This window comes from Phalacrocorax carbo, chromosome 25 (assembly GCF_963921805.1).
Source record: "Phalacrocorax carbo chromosome 25, bPhaCar2.1, whole genome shotgun sequence".
In the NCBI taxonomy this organism is placed as follows: Eukaryota; Metazoa; Chordata; class Aves; order Suliformes; family Phalacrocoracidae; genus Phalacrocorax; species Phalacrocorax carbo.
The window spans coordinates 808,408-814,407 of NC_087537.1; positions in this window are offsets into that span (position 1 = coordinate 808,408).

Below are 6,000 nucleotides of genomic sequence, written 5' to 3' on the forward strand. Positions count from 1 at the left end.
AGCTGGACCCCATGGGCAGTGCCCCCACCGCGGCCCCCCGGCCCCCACCTCACCCGCTGCCGGCCAGGATGGAGTGGCAGCTTTCCCCTTGGAGCTGCCCAGCCGCCATCTCCTCCAACTCCAGCTGCCGCAGGGGCAGCGCCTGGCCCTGGGGGGGGAGTTCAGGGCTGCTCTCGCTTTCGAGTTCCTGCTTTCGCTCCCTTCATGCTTCCTCCTCGCCCCGGCTGCCGGTTCCCGTTCTTGCCGCCTGGCCCGACCCCAGCCCGTGCTCGGCTGTGACGTGCTGCACCGTGCCCGCATCCTGCACCGGAGGGCAGGGACCCCAGCCCTGCCCGCAGAAGCGCTGTGGGGCCTCGCTCCCGCTGGGGCTGCCACGCGGTGCCGGCCCTGGCGCAGCTGCCGCTGAACCGGGCTGACCCGTGGCAGCGTGTTTATGGCAGGAGCTGGCTGGGACCGAGCGGTTACTGTGGCAACCTGGGCTCTGCCGAGCGGAGCGCTCCGGCGAGCGCGGGGATGCGAGGCTGCACCGGCGCGGGTTGGGGGCCGGGTGCCCCCCACTCCCGCGTTTTTCAGTAGGCAGGAACCTGGCTGTTTTTTCTGAGCTGCATGAATGATGGGAGGGAACAAGGAGCCTTTGCATAGGTCGTAATGCTTGTTGGATGTTGAGACCAAGTGTTGCTGGGGTTGTTCCCAGCCATATCCGAGTGGCTGGAAGCAGAGGTTTCCTGTGGAAATTCCTCCTCAGACAAAATGCCACTTCTCAGGTGTTTTGCTGGAGCAGGTTCTCCCCTCCCGCTGGCACGAGGCACCACGGGGCCAAGCTTGCGACCGTGACGAGCTTCCAGCAGTGATGAGTCTCCTGGGTGCCCCCTGCTTCCCCCTGCCCGCTGGCTCCGAGCCGTGCACTGCCCGTGGGCTGGCCAGGCCCTCGCAGGGTCCGTGCTGCCCACTCCATCCCTTGGCCAGCTGCCATCCCTGCTCTAAGCAAGCAGCCTGTAGGACCAGCCTCCACCATCCCTGGGGTTTTGCATCCTCTCCCTCCCAGTGCGGTCAGAGCCCGAAGGGGCCCTTCCAGTCCAGCTCTCCAACGGGACCTCCCTTCGCATCCTTCATCTGTGACAGCCTGGTGGGAAATGACTTCTGGGGCAGCCACGGCAGAAATAGCCTGGCGAGCTCCAGTCCAACACCCCTGTGTCATGCCCGGGTCCCAGGGGACAGCAGGGCTGTGCTGGCACAGGCAGGCCAGGCCCTGTGCCCAGCGGCCACCCCGGCTTCAGCAGCACTGGGTGTACCCCTCTCTCCCCATGTCGGGGAAATAGGAACGTGCTGTGCTGGGGCACCAGGACAGCACCTCCCTCCAGGGCGACGGGGGCAGGGAGAGAACCATGGCTGCCCTGGGAAGCGGGACTGCAAGGCAATGGCCACAGCTCTTTGCTGCTGCATGAGGCGTTCCTGCTGCCGGGGGCGAGGAGCCGGGGATGGCACGGGCCAGAGACCCAGGACCGACGCCAGTGCTGGGAAATCTGCCGCAGCGGGGGGGTCTGCAGCTCGCTGAGCTTACGTAGCCAAGCCTGTGATGTGGTCCCTGCCTGCGGGCCCCTGCACACCGAGCAGAGGGGGCTCAGGGCCACTGGGGCAGGCAGGAGGACACCGTGCCAGGAGCTGCAGGTCCACGGTGCCAGCGCAGCCCTGCCAAAGCTTCGCCCTTGCTGCATGTTTGAAGCAGGGTGGGAAAACATGAAGCTATGACTAATTTGGGGATTCATCTGGTTTTCATTAGCCAGGCTGGATTACCACGATGGGGTTTTCTGGCCTCAACATGGATCTGGGACTGCATGGGACCCAAAGCAGGGCCAGGTTGAGGATGGGGTCCTTGACAAGACCTTCCCCTCACTGATAAGCGTGAGGGGATGGAGCAGAGGCTGAGCCCTCCCCGCAAGTGGCGTGGTCAGCACGTTTGTGCTCTGGCCAAGCCCTGCGCCCTGCACGTCCTAGGAGTGGCAGAGAAGGATGCAGGGGAACCTCATGTGTGGGGTGTGCTGGGAGGGCTGTGGGGAGGACAGGGCATCAGCCAGCAGCCTTGGGACCTCTCCAGCGACTGCCTAAATAAATGCTTCCACTCCTGAGAAATAATTAAGACTCTTGAGATGCCATTTAGAGAAGGCTGCTCTGCCTGTGTTCCTCATGCTCCTGCTCCAAACACAGAGGCAATTTTCTAGGAAATCAATTATGAAGCCCCATGCTCCCTCTCTCCCCTGAATGTGCAGCGTCACTCGGCATCCTGTTGAGCTCAGCCGAGATGACAAAGTGTTTGGCGACAGCTCAGTCTGGACACTGTTTACCTTCCCAGAGGCTTTTTGAGACTTTCTGAGGTCCAATGCAAGAGAAGTCCTGACCAGAGCAGAGACCCAGCAGTGCTTGGAGCTTGCCAGGGTTGTGAGCAGGCTCAGGTGGTTTGCTGTGCTCAGTTGTCTGGAAAGTCCACCTTTCCTGCCCTGCCCGAGGTGCTGGTGTTGTCCATTAGATCCCCTGGATGCTGACACACTGCCCCAGCACCGGCTCTTTCGTGGCAGGGTCTGGCCGCTCGGCACCAAAGCAGGGCCAGGTGAGATGGTGGAGGTGGGAAGGCTGACTGTACCCAGGAACCTCCTCTGGTGTCTGCAGTGTCTGTCCTGTCAGGACAGATCCTGGGGCTGCCTGTCACTGGGAGGGTCTGATGTGGCCCCTTTGTCCCCAGGAGCCACCACCAGCACAGCCGCTGCTGCCGGGGCATCGCTGGGGCATCGCCGGGGCAGCCTCTCCATCAGTTACTGCTGCAGCCACTGTTCCCCCATTCCCTTCCTCCCTCCAGAAAGGAAGAATTTATCTCGGGTAACATCCTCACCAGCCAGCCTGGAGTTTTCCTTGGAATCTGTTTGAAATTAAACTGATTTGATTCCATTTGCGCTCTCGGCATGGAGCACTCTCCACTTTCTCTCCCATCAGTAATTTGTTCCCTCTTTTTTTTCCCCTTCCGAACAAAAAGAAGAGGGAGAAGTCAGGGGACAGGAGAGGGAAGGAAGGATGTTTTGTGTATGTTTTTCAGCCCTCCTGAGCACGTGTGGCCATGCAGGTCTCTGGCACAGGTAGTGCTGTGTCCCCGGGACCCTCCGGAGCTGCCTGGACCCACTGTGCCCGGCTGGAGGCCCAGCAGCCGTAGACATTGCGTGTGACCTTGATTTTCTCAGCCAGAGCAGCCAGTGCCTGGATGACTGCGCTGATGGGTTATGCGGGCCGGGAATTGTGAAAGCCATTTGTCTGTGTGATGCAACTCGCTGGAGCGTGAGTGTCCCCAGCCAAGGCAGGGAGGGCAGGGAGTGCATTCGTTTAGCCGATTTCCCCATTCCTTTCCTTTGTCTTAGTGGAAAAAGATGGCATGGGAGAGGTTGGCCTCATGTTGGGCACCCATCCCTGGCTCGCCAGGGTCCCAGCTCACCTCCCCGTGAGGTCTGGAGCGCTGCAGGAGCGCTGGGAGCGGCAGCCAGGACGCTCCTGGCAGCGGCTCAGCAGTGATGTGTCAGCCCCATGTGCACGAGATGCCTCCTGAGCATACGAGCGCAGGCAATGATACATTTGGTGGGAGCTGGGAGATGCTCAGGCTGGAGCCACTCATCCCCCTGGGCTGTCCCGTTCATTCCAGGCTGCTCTGGGCACATGGTGAGTGCTGGCGTGGAGGAGGTAAGCTGAAAAGCAGCGGTTTGTGGCTGGCATTTGCATGGGAGCAGGTGCTGGGGTGGTGCCTGCCCGGCCCACAGATCTTTATCTCTTGGACGAATGGAGCCAGGGCAGGCAGTGAGGAGCTGGAGCTGGAGAAAGGCTGTTTGGGGTGCCAGTCTGGGCAGCAGAGCCCCAAAGGCCATAGCACCGCAGGCAGGCTGTGGCTTTGCCGGCTGGACAAGGGTCCCTGGGCATCCTGCCATGCTCCTGCCGTGGCCCCAGCTTTCAGGGCTCACAGTGCTGTCCCCTGGGCTCGCTTCCCCGCCAGCCAGCTCCCACGGCTGCACGGGCCTGAAGGATAGAGGAGGACCGTAACACAAAAGTGACAGATAAAAGAAAAGGAGAGGTGAGAACCTGGGACTGTGCTCTTACATAATTGCCGAGCGATTTTCAATTGCCAGCACATTAACTGTCCCAAGAACGATCCTGTCCAGCACCGGCATTCGAGGAATGAGAGCTGAGTCCGTCTCTCCCGGCTTCCCAGGGCTGGCGCTGGGTGCTGAGCAGCCCTGGGCAGGGATCACCTATGCTTCTCCCAGGCCAGAGCAGAACGGCAGCATGCGCCTGCTGAATTTCCCTCCAGAGTTTTTTCAGGCCGCAAAAGATTAACTGGTAACGAAAGCGAAAGCCCAGGAGATCCCATGCGGCCAGCGAGAGCGCTCAAGCAGAAACGAGCACACCCAATATTGCTTCCTGCTGAGCCACCTCTCCCTGCTGCTGCGCAACAGCCGCCCACTGCCGGGGTGCCCCATCATCTGGGGTGCCCCATCGCCCTGGGGTGCCGGTGCTGCCTGGGAGGTGTTTGGTGTGGCTGGGCAGCTGTGCGAGGGACCCTCGGGCTGGTTTTCTCATGGCCGCTGCCACCTTTCCCTGTTTGGGAACACCAGAGGTCGAGGTAGCGCCTCGGTTCTCCTTACAGCTTGCGGGGGATGCGGCAGCTCAGGAAAGGGAGACGCACTGGTGCCCATTCCCCTGCCTTTGCTCCCAGCATCCTTGCCCCATTGGTGCACGAGGCCGCGGCAGCACTGGGGACACAGTCATGGTGTGGACCCTGGCCATGCATGCGGCCTTGTGGCGTCAGCCCAGGGAGAGGTCATCCGTACCTGAATGGGGAAGCTGAGCTCGTTTCCCATGGCAAGCCTGGTGCAGTCACTGGCCAGGGTGAGCACAAGGCACGCCCGCAGCTGCATGTGCAGCTGCCCAGTACCACAGCAGTGAGGGAACAGAAGAATGGGATCTGGGGAACACCGAGCAGGCATGTGCTGGGAGCCCAGGTCTGGCACAGCAGGTGCTTGGCCAGAGCTGACAAACCCCATGGACCCTGTGACGCTGTGCCAGGTGCAGTGGCCCCCATCCTTGGCTGTGGCACTACCAAAATTCTGCCAGGGCCAGTGGCCCCGTGCTGCACCCCGCTGGGGAGGTACCTGCTTGAGCAGCCGCTGCGCTGTGCGGACACAGGCAGGGGTTAAGGAAACCCGACGGGACTCTGCCATCGGGAGGTGGCTCGCGGCTGCCACCCTTATCCCTGCTGGTGTCGCCTTTTGGATGACTCCTGTCCACAGAGGCTCCTCGCCCTGGGAGCTCCCTGGGCTGGCGGAGTCCCTCGTCCCCTGACCTTGGATGGTGGTCTGCCCATGCACCGCCAGCCCCGCAGCGTGGGAGCCTGTCCCTGTGGGCCCAGCCTGAGACGCTGGAGCAGAGCCCGTGGTCCCTCCTGCATCCATGGCTGCGGTACTGGGAGGGAGGAAGCCTGAGGAGCCGGAGGGAGCCAGGGCAGTGGCATTACTCATCCTGCGCTTGATGGGATGGGATTTCCTTTCTCTCCTCGTACTCACATGCAAACCCCAGCAGGGACCAGACAGCTCCCGTGGGAAACCCGTTCTCCCCCGGCACGCGAGCCCATGCAGCCTCTGCTCCAAGAGGTTCAGGGCGAGCGGGAGGCAGCCGAGGCCTGCAGGCAGCGCAGCACAAAGAAACCATTTAGAAATATGAATAGGTGCAACGGGCAGCATTCGCACCTTCACTGCGGCCCAGCGGCTGCTGAGGCCGTGCTGCAGAGGGGCCGGCTGGCGTGCAGCGGGGTGGGTGGGCAGCCGGGCTGCCCGTGGGGCTGCAAGGGAAGAGCCCATCCCATGGGCAGGGATGGTGGTGAGGGGCAACTGGCCTGAGACCTGGGGGACTGGGGAGGATGTGTGCGAAAGGAGAGGTGCAGGCGGGGGTCCCAGTGCCCGTGGGGGCTCCTGG